The sequence below is a fragment of the Manis javanica genome, chromosome 4, assembly GCF_040802235.1.
Source record: "Manis javanica isolate MJ-LG chromosome 4, MJ_LKY, whole genome shotgun sequence".
Taxonomy (NCBI): Eukaryota; Metazoa; Chordata; class Mammalia; order Pholidota; family Manidae; genus Manis; species Manis javanica.
Window position 1 is genome coordinate 11,584,510 of NC_133159.1, and position 11,908 is coordinate 11,596,417.

The following is an 11,908-nucleotide window of genomic DNA, read 5'->3' on the forward strand; positions in this document are numbered from 1 at the left end:
CTCCAGCTCCGCACACCAATGTTCTCAGCTTCTCCAGATGCCTGATGGGAGTAATTCCTGCCTGCCCACTGCACGTGGTTGCATGTGCATGAGAGAAGGAAACGAATTCAGAAGGAAGTGAGTGCTGTGGTTATGGATTTCTGCAACTGGAACATACCGTCTTCGAGGGGGACGATTTGACTGCTCTGAGGGTCCCACCTGGGATCTCCAAGTTGATACCTGGGAACCGGCACTCAGTACAGAATCAAGACAAAGGGCAGTGTGAGATTGCCAGGAGCCTGAGCCTTCCTGCTTGTCACCTCCCTCCCCAGGGCTCCCCTTACCCGAAGCCATACCTGGGTGCCCAGAAGCAGCAGCATGTGCCTCTCCCCAGCATGTGCCAGCCCCTCCAGGGCAACCAAATGCTGCCCCCTACTGTTAGGGACACCAGTAGTGGAAAGAAAGAATTAACGGGGGCAGAAGGAGATCAGGATGGGAGGGGACAGAAGGCTGGGCTCATAGGGAGCAATACCAGTGACCACAGGACATTTTCGAAGAAATGGCTTTACCGATTTAAAATACAGCTCTCAAAAGATGAATAGGGACTCATTTAAAAAAAAACAACTATGTAGTAACTACTATTACTATCCCAATTCAAAGACAAGGAAGCCGTACATCAGAGAGATGGTGTAACTGCTTAGGGCTGCAAACAGAGTCAGGATCAAGTCAGTGAAAACTACAGGCCTCTGCTGCAGACACACATTAGAAACACCCACATTCTAGAATGTTCCAGAACCCATCGTGTAACACAGATACCAAAATCCAGGTGGAAAAATAAAAGCCTAAATGTCTCGAGCCCTTCGTCTTAGGAGCTGCTGGTATTTAGGGCAGACCTCTCGCTTGCTAGCGACATGTGATTTCCCCAATACATTCAGAAAGGACCTCGCATGCACAGCGTGTGACTATTCCAATCATCAGGTTATATAGACTGTGGAGTGCGCCTATTCGTGGTCTTCCTTCTGCAGAAAAAAATGTGTTCTTCAGCAGAAAACTATGCACTGTCCGCGTGCAGCACACCCTTCCAGGTTGTGGGATTCTAGCCTTACTGCCGTCAACCTTTTTTACACTTCTGGAAGTTGTAGGTAATGATAAATTCCATCCTATCCAGTAGACTGTCCCTGTGTCCCCCTCACCCCCCTGTGGAAAAATGAGTTTTGCCTCTATTTGCACATTTATTTCAATATTCCTGACCTATAAATGAATGCTCTCCTGTTGCCCTTTTGAGCCAATTGTAACTTCCGATTGAAGAAACATATTCACTTCTTATCTGCATGGAAGTCAGGACTTTTTTTTTGTAAATTATCTTGAGCACTTCCTTCATCAGGTTTTTAATGATGCCTCGTTTCATCAGGGGCAATGGTGGGGTCGTTTGCAGGGCACCGTACTAAGCAGAGTTAAGCAGCAGCAAGCGGGTGGCAGCTGGCCCCCAGAGCTGTCCCTGAATGACATCGGGGAAGGCCCGGGAGACTCCGCTCAGGTGGATGGGACAGGGTCTTAGCGAGACCTGGCTTCTCTCCGGTTAAGCAGCTAACCAGTTACTTGACCTGGAGATACAAACTTCTTCAGTCTTGAGGGTAAGGAAGGGCCACAGAAATGGACTTATTTCCTGTGTTCTTGTTTGGGGTGAGGCTGGTGAGGTGGGGATGATTGATTATCCCTGGCGGGAAGTGGGGTTTCAACAGGGTTTACGTAGCCTGCCTGGACGGTCCCACCCAGAAGGAAGGGGACCTGGAACCTGAACCAGGCCTGCCTGACTGGGAGGCCCCGGCCGTGACCTGCCTGCTCCTCACCCCAAGGGTCAAAGGTCTGTCCACACCAGGAGCCACTGGGGGCCACCGGCTGCTGCTCCAGGGTTCCCACACCGTCCTCCCAGCATCTCTGTGTGCCCCCATCTTACCGGTGAGGAAGCAGCCCGAGGAGGTGCCATGACTTGCCCAAGGACCCCCAGCCAGCCTGCTGGCGCCATGCCTAGGATTTCTAACCTAATCTTTAGGGCCTGGGCAAAGCCAGGTCTGTAAAGATGGTCTTCCTCCCAGGTAAAGGTGCCCAGAGGGCGGGTGGTGAAGCTCACCTAAGTATATATAATCCTTAACAAAGAACTTGGAGTCTTGAAGAGGTCCGGGCTCCTAGTAATGATGTGCTGTCAATAATAATACTGGCCACTGTTTCGTGGGCAGGAGGACGCCCATAGATGTGACCGTGGAATCAGTACTCACTCCTGCCTTGAAGCGATGACCTGTGATCCCAGCCTTCAGACAAGGAGACGAAGGCACAAGGCCACAGCACCGGTAGATTCTGGCTCTAAGTGCCGATACTTTTCCACTGCTTTCGCCTCCGACCTGTGACTGGGTCAGGTCACCCACCCCTCAGGACCTTTTTCCTTCATCTGTAAGATGGAGACGATTACACTTTCATCATCATATTTAAAGGGACTAAATAGCATATGACTAAATGCAGTGTGGTTCCCTAGATTGGATCCTGGAACGGAAAAAGGACATTAGTGGAAAAGCTGGTGAAATTGAACAGTCCGGAGCTTGGCGAACAAGACTGTCCAGTGTTGGTTTCCTTGTTCTCACAAATGTGCCACCATTATGTTCCACGTTAACAAAAGGGGACGCTCGTGAAGGGTGTAAGGAAATGCCCCATATTATCTTTGCAACATTTCTGTACATCTAAAACTATTCCAAAACTTAAAGCTTATTTTAAAAAGTAGCCAAAAGGGGAAAGGCTGTGAGTTCTGGGGGTTTCTGCCTATCACTGACCCAAGGACAAGGACAGGGAGGCCATCAGATTCTCTTCTGCAAATGGGGATGCGTTGGACTGCGAGGAGAGAAAGTGTCTAGAACAGGGGAAGGAGGCCCGCTGAAGGGAGGGAGGTCAGAAAAGCAGAAGTGGGGACCCAGCCCAGTTTATGTGGGTTCCCGGTTGTTCCCAGGACTGGAGCAAGCCTCTCTGATCCCGTTGGCGATGGCCAGGCAGGCAGTGTAAACAAGAGCCTCAGGGCTGGTATTTCCTAGCAGAAGCCTCTGGAACCTGGGAGTCCTGGGGTCAGGTGGGGGAAGTGCTGGTACTCCCCTCCACTCCAGCAACGAGGAGGCAGATGCCAAATGAAGGGTGGCCAGTAAAGGGTCCTGGAAAACAGGGTGACCTTCAGCCAGCATGCATGGCCATTGGTTTCCTCTCCATAAGCAGAGCAAGGGGAAAACACAATACATCCAGGGAATCTTGAGCTGGTCCTTTAAAGCCACTGGGGATGGAGCAAACTTTGGGCCCCTAGGGAGAGACTGGCCAGAGCAAGGGAGAAGCTGGAGAGGCACTAGCCCCAAGGCCTGATCTGAAGGCAGATCTGGGAAGGCCAGGGAAAGGGTTAAGAAAACTCTATTCGAGGCCCGTGAGTCACAGGCCAGGCAGTGTGGGGCCCTGGCATGGCTGAGGCCAGCTGGAATCTCCCTGGAAAATATGCTCCCCTCTAACCAGCACCCCACCCTGGCAGGGCAGACCTCCAGGGTTGCCTTGCACAAAGCCCTGTGTGGAATAAGGAAACCAGGACTCCAGCGTGCCTGGAGCTTCCACTTCCTTCGCGTTTCATTTGTTCATTCATCCATTCAGAAAATACTCTTTGACCCTGCTGTGTGTAGGTCACTGCCTTTGGAAGAGAGCTGTTTACTGGGGAAGAGAGGATAGAGGATGCCCACAGGAGATGCCCACAGCTGGCAGGTCAGGAGATGAAGGCCAAGGGGCCCCAAGGAAGAGGGGGTCAGCCAGCTGAGGGGATGGGCAGAGAGCATTCTGAACTGGGCACAGCTGAGTGTTGCCAGGAGAGCGGGAAGGGGCAGAGATGAGGTCTGGCCGTGGGCAGAACCCAATCAGCAAGGTTCTCTTGGGCTGGGTGGAGAGGGTGGGACTTTTTCCCTGAGGGCAGTGGCAAGACAGAGGACCCCCAAGCCCAGGCGGCCGTCCAGAGCTGAGGAACCAGCAGGACATCAAGTCCAGCGGCCTATTCTCACAGAAGTGGATGCTGGAGCCCAGAGAGGGTGAGAGGCCTGCTGGACGCACAGCTGGTCAGTGGCCAAGGCCCAGGTGACCTGGCTTAGGAGCAGGGCCTTTTCTGCCCCTCCCACTGTTGCTAGTATCCTCCAAGAAATACTTATAGACCCATCAGACATCTGCAAACCTCTCAACACCTCCACGCCTAGGTGCGAGGTGTTGGCATGCAGATGGGGTCAGTGTTATGAACAGGCTGACCCGGGGCAGATGATCCCATTGGGTGGGAGGGAGGGCAGGCATCCTGCAGGGGGAGAGACCTGACTTGCCGCAGATGGATGTCGGGTTTCCTCTTCCTCCTTCCTCCAGGCTTTGATCTCTGCCCCCTGGAAGGTGCACAGCTGGGATTCCTGGGTGTGCCCTCATCTTCATGCCTGGCTTCACAGATCCAGACTGGGGTGCCAGCTGTCTGCACCCTCCCAAGTCCTCCACACACCCTGGTAAGTTTCCACTTGGCCCTGTGGTCTGACTCACGCTTGACCCATCATGCCAGACATTGGCTGCAGGAAGCGGTGGCCCTCCCTCTCCTGCTGCTGAGCGTTCCACTGCCCTGGGCCGTGTCCCCGCCTCTCTCCGGGAGGAGGATCTGATATGACAAGAGCCCATGGCTTCCCAGCCAGTGGAACAAAGTAAATGACTGTAGGGTGGGTCACTTCTGAGACAAGGTCACCAGGGAGCCCTGGCTGGGACTGGTGGCCACCATGGATTGAGGGCCTATTATGTGCCAGGTTCCAAAGTAGCCAACAGCCCAGCAGGCAGAAGTATTTCAGCCCCCATTTCAAAGAGAGGAGAAGAGAGGTATCCAGCAGTCATGGGGAGAACGAAGGACCTACAGCCGGGCAGCATGAAGGGCCCACTGGGGACTCACGTCATGAATCCGAGCGAGAGGCTGGCGGGGCAGCGTGCTTCCCTCCAGCAGGCCCAGGTGCGGGTGCAGAGCAGGCGCGGAGTGGGGTTTGACCACTGCTCGGGTTTTATTGCATGAGGCTGACAACCGGAGCCGTGGGAAGGTTGTGGAGAGGGCAAGAGGTGGGGAAGGCAGGGCAGCAAGCAGGGCTGGGCCCCCCGGACTGCTGGAGCTGGGGGACTGGAGGGAGGGAAGGAGGCGACGGGCGAGGTCAGTCAGAGGAGAGCCTGGCGGCGGTGTAGGCCCTGGTCATGGGCCCTGAGCGCCGGGGTGGCCACTGCTGGCGGATGTGGGTTGTTCACTGCACGGAGCAGGTCTTCAGGCCACATCTGGGAGTGACTGAGTGGCTCCTTGGGAGATGGGTGGGGTGACGTAAAGGATATTCTACTTCCTTCCTTCTACCTTTTCTTCCTAAAGAACTGTTTCACTGAGATATACTTCACATACCATGAAACTCACCCTTTTCAAAGGTTTTTTTATCTGTAGCTTTCGATATATTCAGAGTAGTATAGCCCGCACCTCTGATTTCAGAACATTTTGATCATCTCAAAAGGAAACCCATCTTGCCAATGGGTTTCAGCCCTGGGCAAATTCACTATGGATTCAGTGTGACCAAAGAAATGACAGTAGAACATTCTTGGGGTGAAAGGGTTATACCCAACTTTATTCCCACGGTGGCAGGTCAATCACTAGAATCCTGTCCATTCAGAGCAAGTCTGCACGCAGTAAGCCGGTCTCTGCCCACACAGCTGTCCCAGTCTCTGTCCTTGGCACTGCCACCACTCCAACCTTTGCTTTACTCTCCTGCAGCCTTGCAGCCATGCCACCATGTCACACAGAACACCAGGCAGGGGGCTCTCTCTATAGAGTCAATCCTGATGCATTGCCCGCACATGTAGTGAGCCAGCCGACCAGGGTCAGGTGAGAATCCTGGCCACAGGAACCTTCCCTTTATCCACACCCCACACCCCTGAGCAGTTAGTGCCTGTTCCCCTCCCCCAGCCCCTGGCGACCTCTCATCTGCTTTCCCCTCTGTGGGTGTACCGATTCTGGACATTTCCATAAATGGAATCATACAAGACTTGGTCTTTTGCGGCTTCTTTCACTTCGCGCGTTCCAAGGTCCATCCACGCTGTAGCACATGGCGGTACTCCATTCCTTTGTATTGCTGAAGAATATTCCATTATATGGACAGACCACATTTGTTCATCCATTCAGCAGCTGATGAACACTGGGCTGTCTTCAATTTGTGGCTATTATGAATGGTACTGCTACTCACATTCATGTATAGGTTTCTGTGTGGACATATGTTTTCATTTCTCTTGGGTAGACTGAAATTGTTGGGATAATTTCTCTGTTGTTTGAATTATTTACAATAAGCACATAATTCACTTATGATAAACCAATTTTTTTAAAAACCGTCTTTCTAAAAAGTTGAGCTGAATCCACAGAAAAAAATAACAGACCATCATTTGGAATAGGGAAGAGTTAAGGACCAGCTAGCTGGGAGCCGACTGAGGCCACCATGGGGCTGCTGTGTGACTTTGAGCAAAAGACGGCCCTTCTCAGGGCCTCAGCTGTGAAATGGGGGTGGAACAGGTATGGGCTGAGTGGGGCTGTTCCCAGCCCTGATAGCTTGAGATCTTGAAGCAGGTAATGTTCCCAACTTCTGGTTATAGAAACAGATTGAGGAAATAATGTGGCCTTTTGAGTTCTCTCCCTCAAAGGATAAATACCATAATATTGATAGTCCAGGCAACAAGGCCAACTTCAACCCAGAAGAATGTTCTAGGTCACACCCTGTCCAATCCCTAGTTGAGATGAAGAGATACTTAACTCCACCTGCCTGTTACCGTCCACTCTGAACAAGTGCTTCTCAAACTAAAATGTGCATGGGAAATCCTGGGAATCTTGTTAGTGTTGAATCAACCTGCCTCCAGCGGGACCTGAGATTCCTTAGTTCTAATGAGCTCACAGGTGTGGTCAATGCTGCTGGTCCTCAGACCACAATTTAAAGAGCAAGGCTCCACCCCTCCAACGTATGGGAATGAAATGGCACTTTACAAATTCTGCCGCTTACTCTTTAGGGAAGTCTGTCCCTATTGGCTGTATTCTCTGGGATCTCATAGCAGTCTGATGAGTAGATGAACATGAGAACAAGACGCTTATGCCTGTTTCATGGAGAACAGGAGGAGAAACCATGTCATTTAATCCTTGCAGTAACCTGAGTGATTAGACGGTTGTCTAATTTCACAAATGGGGAGGTTAGCAGAGGGCTGGCCAGTGACTGAGCAGTGGTTTGTTCTGCAGTCTGACTCCAAACCCTGCGAGCTCCCCTGCACTGCAGCTCCCCACTCCTTTGTCTCCCTTCCCAGCAGTCCCTGGAGCTGCCTTTCTGCCCTTGGCTTGGCAACACCTGCTAGCCCTAGAAGGAAAAAGGCTGTAAGATAGCTAGGCCCTAGCTGAGATCTGCTCCTACAGACATGCAGATTTTGTGACAAAGATGTTTCTCAAAGCATCATTTATAACAGAGAAAAGCCAGAAACTCCAATGCACACCATGGAACCACTGAAAGATGACATAAAACCTTACAGACTGTTAACTTCCTGTTAACTTTCATCACCTGTCACTTCTTGGTTTTCATTACTACTTGTAATGAATTTGCTTCTTGTCTATGTCCATCCCCTCCACTAGAATGAAAATTATTTGAAAGCAAGGACATTGCTGGGTCCCTCACTTCTGGGCACACAGTAGGGGCTCAGTAGATATTTGTCAAATGAATGAACCTAAACATTTAGAGATAGCAAGTAAAAAAGCCAGTTGCAGAATGATATGCATGGAATGATCCCATTTTTGCTTAAAAAGTGTTTGAATGCAGGTAGAGAAAAATCTGTAAGATCATGTATTAATTATCCCGGGAACTGGGACTGGGGATTGGATGTGGTGACTCTCATTTTCCACTGTTTCATCCTGACATTTTATTATGAGCATGAATTTCTTTTGTAATCATAAAAATAAATGTTTTTAAAAGAATGATCATCCAGATTCCTTTCTATGTCTGCAAACATGGCCATATAAGGCTGTTCATTCCAGCATTGTTTATAGTGGCAAAACATTTGGAGATGATCATTTTCCCACGTTAAAATGCATATTGTTTTAATTTATTACAGTGAGTACTGCAATAGACTGAATATTTGTGTCTCCCAATCTTGGACTTCCCAGTCTCCAGAATGGTGAGAAAAAAATTTTCTGTTGTTGAGAAGCCACCCAGTTTATGATATTTTGTTATAGCAGCCCAAACAGACTAAGACAAACATGTATTTATATGCTAGAAAACAAACCAATAAGAGAGCGACGTGTAGGCTGGCTGGCTTGTAACACACAGAGCGGCCAGCCACGGGCCAGGTGCCACTGCCCCTGGTGGAGCCGATTTTCTTTTCTTCTCCCACGCAGCACGTGAGCAGTGGAAGCAGTGTCCAGAGCTGCAACCAGGAGTGGAAAACAGGTGACCTGCTTGAGATACCAAACGTCCAGCTCTGTGCTGTCTCCTTAGGGACAAAAGGCAGAAGCCATGCTGACACCAGGGGCTTCTCCCTCAACTCAGTCTATCACCTCCAGTGTATGGGCTTGTCTCTAGAAGCTGGGCACTCTCTCTCCCTGGCTCAAGCTTCATGGGCTCCCAGTTCACACTGACCATACACTCAGGACAGGATAAACAAGAACCCCTGGAGGGAGCCAGCGGGGGTGTTTTCTGAGCATTCTGGGGAAATAAGACCCAAGTCCCAAGTCTGGCTCTCTTTCTGTTGGGAGATTTACCTGCCTCGTTACCCCACACAGGCCAGAAGGCACAGGGGTGAACTTCTTGGTGGTGATCTCCCAGACAAATCTGAATGCAGCAGTGGACAGTCCATTAGGACTTCATCCTGCCTTCAAATACTGACAACAATACCTCCATTTTAGGGTCTCATAGAGACTAGAAAGGCCCTGGAATGCTTCGACTTGGGAGGGAGGGGGTCCCAGTACATTACAAATGAAGAAATACTAAAATAGGGTTATAAAAATATAGCACACTTAAATGTTTACATTAAACAAATGAGTCCTTTGAAGATACACACAAATCATGCTGCAATTATGCTAGTTACAGGACGATGGGAAGTATAATAATATTCTTGCACAACAGACTGCAGGCTGTGTGGCCTGGTAGTGAGACACACATTTAAAGCTGTCTGATGGAGGTCTTCTCTCCCTCCTGCTTGGGAATATCAGCCACAGAATGTGATGCTTGGCACCTGCCGTGGCTGATCATTCTGTCACATCACACACTGAGTTTGTTTTCATTTCCACACTTACCTCTATTTGAAATCGTCTTGTTTCCTTATTTGCTGAATGTCCCCTTTAGAATATAAGTGCCGTGAGGCAGGAATCTTCTCCATCCACTTTGCCAAGGTCTGGCACATGGTAAGCACTCTGTGAATATTGGCTAAATGAAGGCACATGTATGATATACTCATTTATGTGAGACCAAGGGCACAGCCCTACACAGTGGGATTTAGTGGTAAGAAAACTAAATTCCACAGTGGGTGGTGGTTCCCAGGGAAGCAGCGTGCAGGACGGGAGCAGAGCCCTGGACCACAGCTCCAGTCCCAGCTCAGCTGCTGTCTGCCCAGCAACCTCGGGCCAATTGCTGCTGTTCCCCAAGAGTTATTTTCCCTGTTGGAAACATGATGGAGAGCCACATAAGCAGATCCCTCAGGTTCCCAGAGCATTTGGGAGAGACTTTACTTCTTGTAGTTTGGATTTATGTAGTACTTAAGTTCTATGTAGTATATATTTTATTTGTAGTCAAAAAAGACACAGTCTTTATACTGAATTGTATTAAAGCGTATATGCTTCCTTTTTTCCTTTCTTCACAGAAAGTTCTGTTTGCGTTTGGGTGAACCAAGATGATAAATCACAGGAATGCTCCCAGGAGCATTTGAAACATGCAGGGCTCATTTTGTCTTCAAGCAGAATGTCCCCGACTGCAGGACCCCGAGTTGATTTTAGGATGCCCAAAAGAATATATGTAACACATATAAGTTAGGAAGCATGAAACACTGTGACCTTGCTCGGTTCAGAAATTAGAACATTACTGATATGTGTCTCTATCCCACCAGAGGAAAACACGATCCTAAATTTTGTGTTTCACAGTCTCTTCCTTTTATTATTATTCCCTTTAAAAAAATAATTTCTCTGATAAATGCATATATCATTAATTGATTTGTAAAAAATTCATCAAGCTGCACACCTATAATTTGTGTACATTTTTTAAAATTTGTGTACATTTCTGTACATATACCGTAACACTGATAAAAAGTTAACAGAAGCAAAAGTACAGGCATTCAGGCAGTTCCGCCCTAAGACCTTGCCTGGGGTTCTACTTTAGAAGATACCACTGGGTATCCACAGCCAAAGGGATGTGCCCACCCAAAGCCTATAGCCCATCCACCTTGCCTGTTATTCTGGGTCAACTCCCAGGACCTACTCAGGCCTCTTCCAGGGTCCATTCCTCTGAGTAGAGACTGTTTCTCTGGCATGTGCATCTCCAGGCCAGAGGAATAGCTTTTTCTGTAGGAAGTGTGGCTGGCCCCTGGGTGTGGAAGCTGGGATGTCCACATATATGTGCATGAGGCCCTTGAGATACAGAATGACACTGGAGCTGGGAGGAGAACAAAGAGAAGAAAGGCAGGCCAAGGCCAACTGTCCTTGAACTGCCACCTCTAGCTTGGAACTCTGAAGAGTCTAAGAAATTTATGTTTGAACTTGGCCTTCCCAGCTGTTATGAAGGTGGATTTGTCAAGATGGGAAGACAGAAAAATATTTTATTTAACAGTTTGTTAGCTTGATTTGCAGCTCTTAAATATTTAGACCTGGGTATGAATCTCCGCTGATACTCTGGTTCCAGGACCTGCAGGTACCAGCGCTGAGGTTGTGTCCAGGGCCCACTCCCAGAGGATGGGATACTAGGATTTTGAACAAGCTCAAGTGATTCTTGCGTGCAGCCAGAGTTGAGAACTTCTGTTTTAAGATATCTTGAAGGAGCTAGTGTATTAGTCCTTTCCTTTATGGTCTGTGCTTTTTTTTTTTTTTTTAATCTTAAGAAACCTTCTGTACTCTGAGCTCATAATAATCATCTCCTAAAATTTCTGAAAGTTTTAAAGTTTTGCCCTCCTAGTCAATATCTGGATTGATTTGTGTGTCTGTGTGTGTATGTATAGTGAGGTAAGATCCAGTGCATTTCTTTCCAAATGGGTTACCAATTATCCCAGTACATTTTACTCACCTTCGCATTTGCCGCAGGTTACTGACACCACCATTTATCAGTGCCTCAGCTTCCATATTGGTGCGGATCTGCTCTGAAACTCTTTTTCCAGTCTATCAGTTAGGCTTACCTTTCTGTAATTAATATTTATCACTCATATAATATGTTTTATTTTACCATGAAAAAAACACCGTTCTCAGGAAAAGCTCTGAAACTCATTCACCCATATTTGTGATTGCTAATGGTGTTAAAGTATCACTCCCAAGGTGTTTTGGAATTTAACAGGGATCACACTTCACGTAACAGGAGAGAAGCTCAAGCTGTGATATCTGTACGGAACTGGCCCGTGAAGGGGGTGGCGAGGGAGGGGCCAGCCACAGCGAGGAGCCCCAGGAATCATGCCACCTGAGAAGCAGCACTTTTTGGACACATAGGCCAGTCCTAACCCACAGGCAAACATTTCACACAACTGGGGCAGAGGAATTTGAGGAATTCATTTACTTCTCTAAAGGGAGAAGACTGGAGATGGGAAGACTGCTCGAGGATTTGGCTGGCCCCTGCCACTTATCTGGATTCCCGGCGTCTGAGGAATCTGCACCCACACGCGGTTGTTGACC

At 48.8% G+C, this 11,908-nt stretch overlaps 2 long non-coding RNA genes across 3 annotated transcripts; one reads left to right on the forward strand and one right to left on the reverse strand.

Moving 5' to 3' along the window:
- Positions 1-1,198: 1,198 nt before the first annotated feature.
- LOC140848823 (uncharacterized) lies at positions 1,199-7,929 on the reverse strand. Its single transcript, XR_012130009.1, has 2 exons — positions 4,344-7,929; positions 1,199-2,425 (listed from the first exon to the last, which is right to left on the reverse strand). It is a non-coding gene; the product is annotated as an uncharacterized lncRNA (long non-coding RNA).
- LOC108389082 (uncharacterized) lies at positions 3,960-11,818 on the forward strand. 2 transcript variants are annotated; one of them, XR_012130014.1, is made up of 4 exons: positions 3,960-4,073; positions 4,393-4,523; positions 8,161-8,223; positions 8,444-11,818. It is a non-coding gene; the product is annotated as an uncharacterized lncRNA (long non-coding RNA). The 2 variants fall into 2 exon arrangements; XR_001851192.3 differs by having other exon boundaries at positions 3,971-4,100.
- The last annotated feature ends 90 nt before the right edge of the window (positions 11,819-11,908 follow it).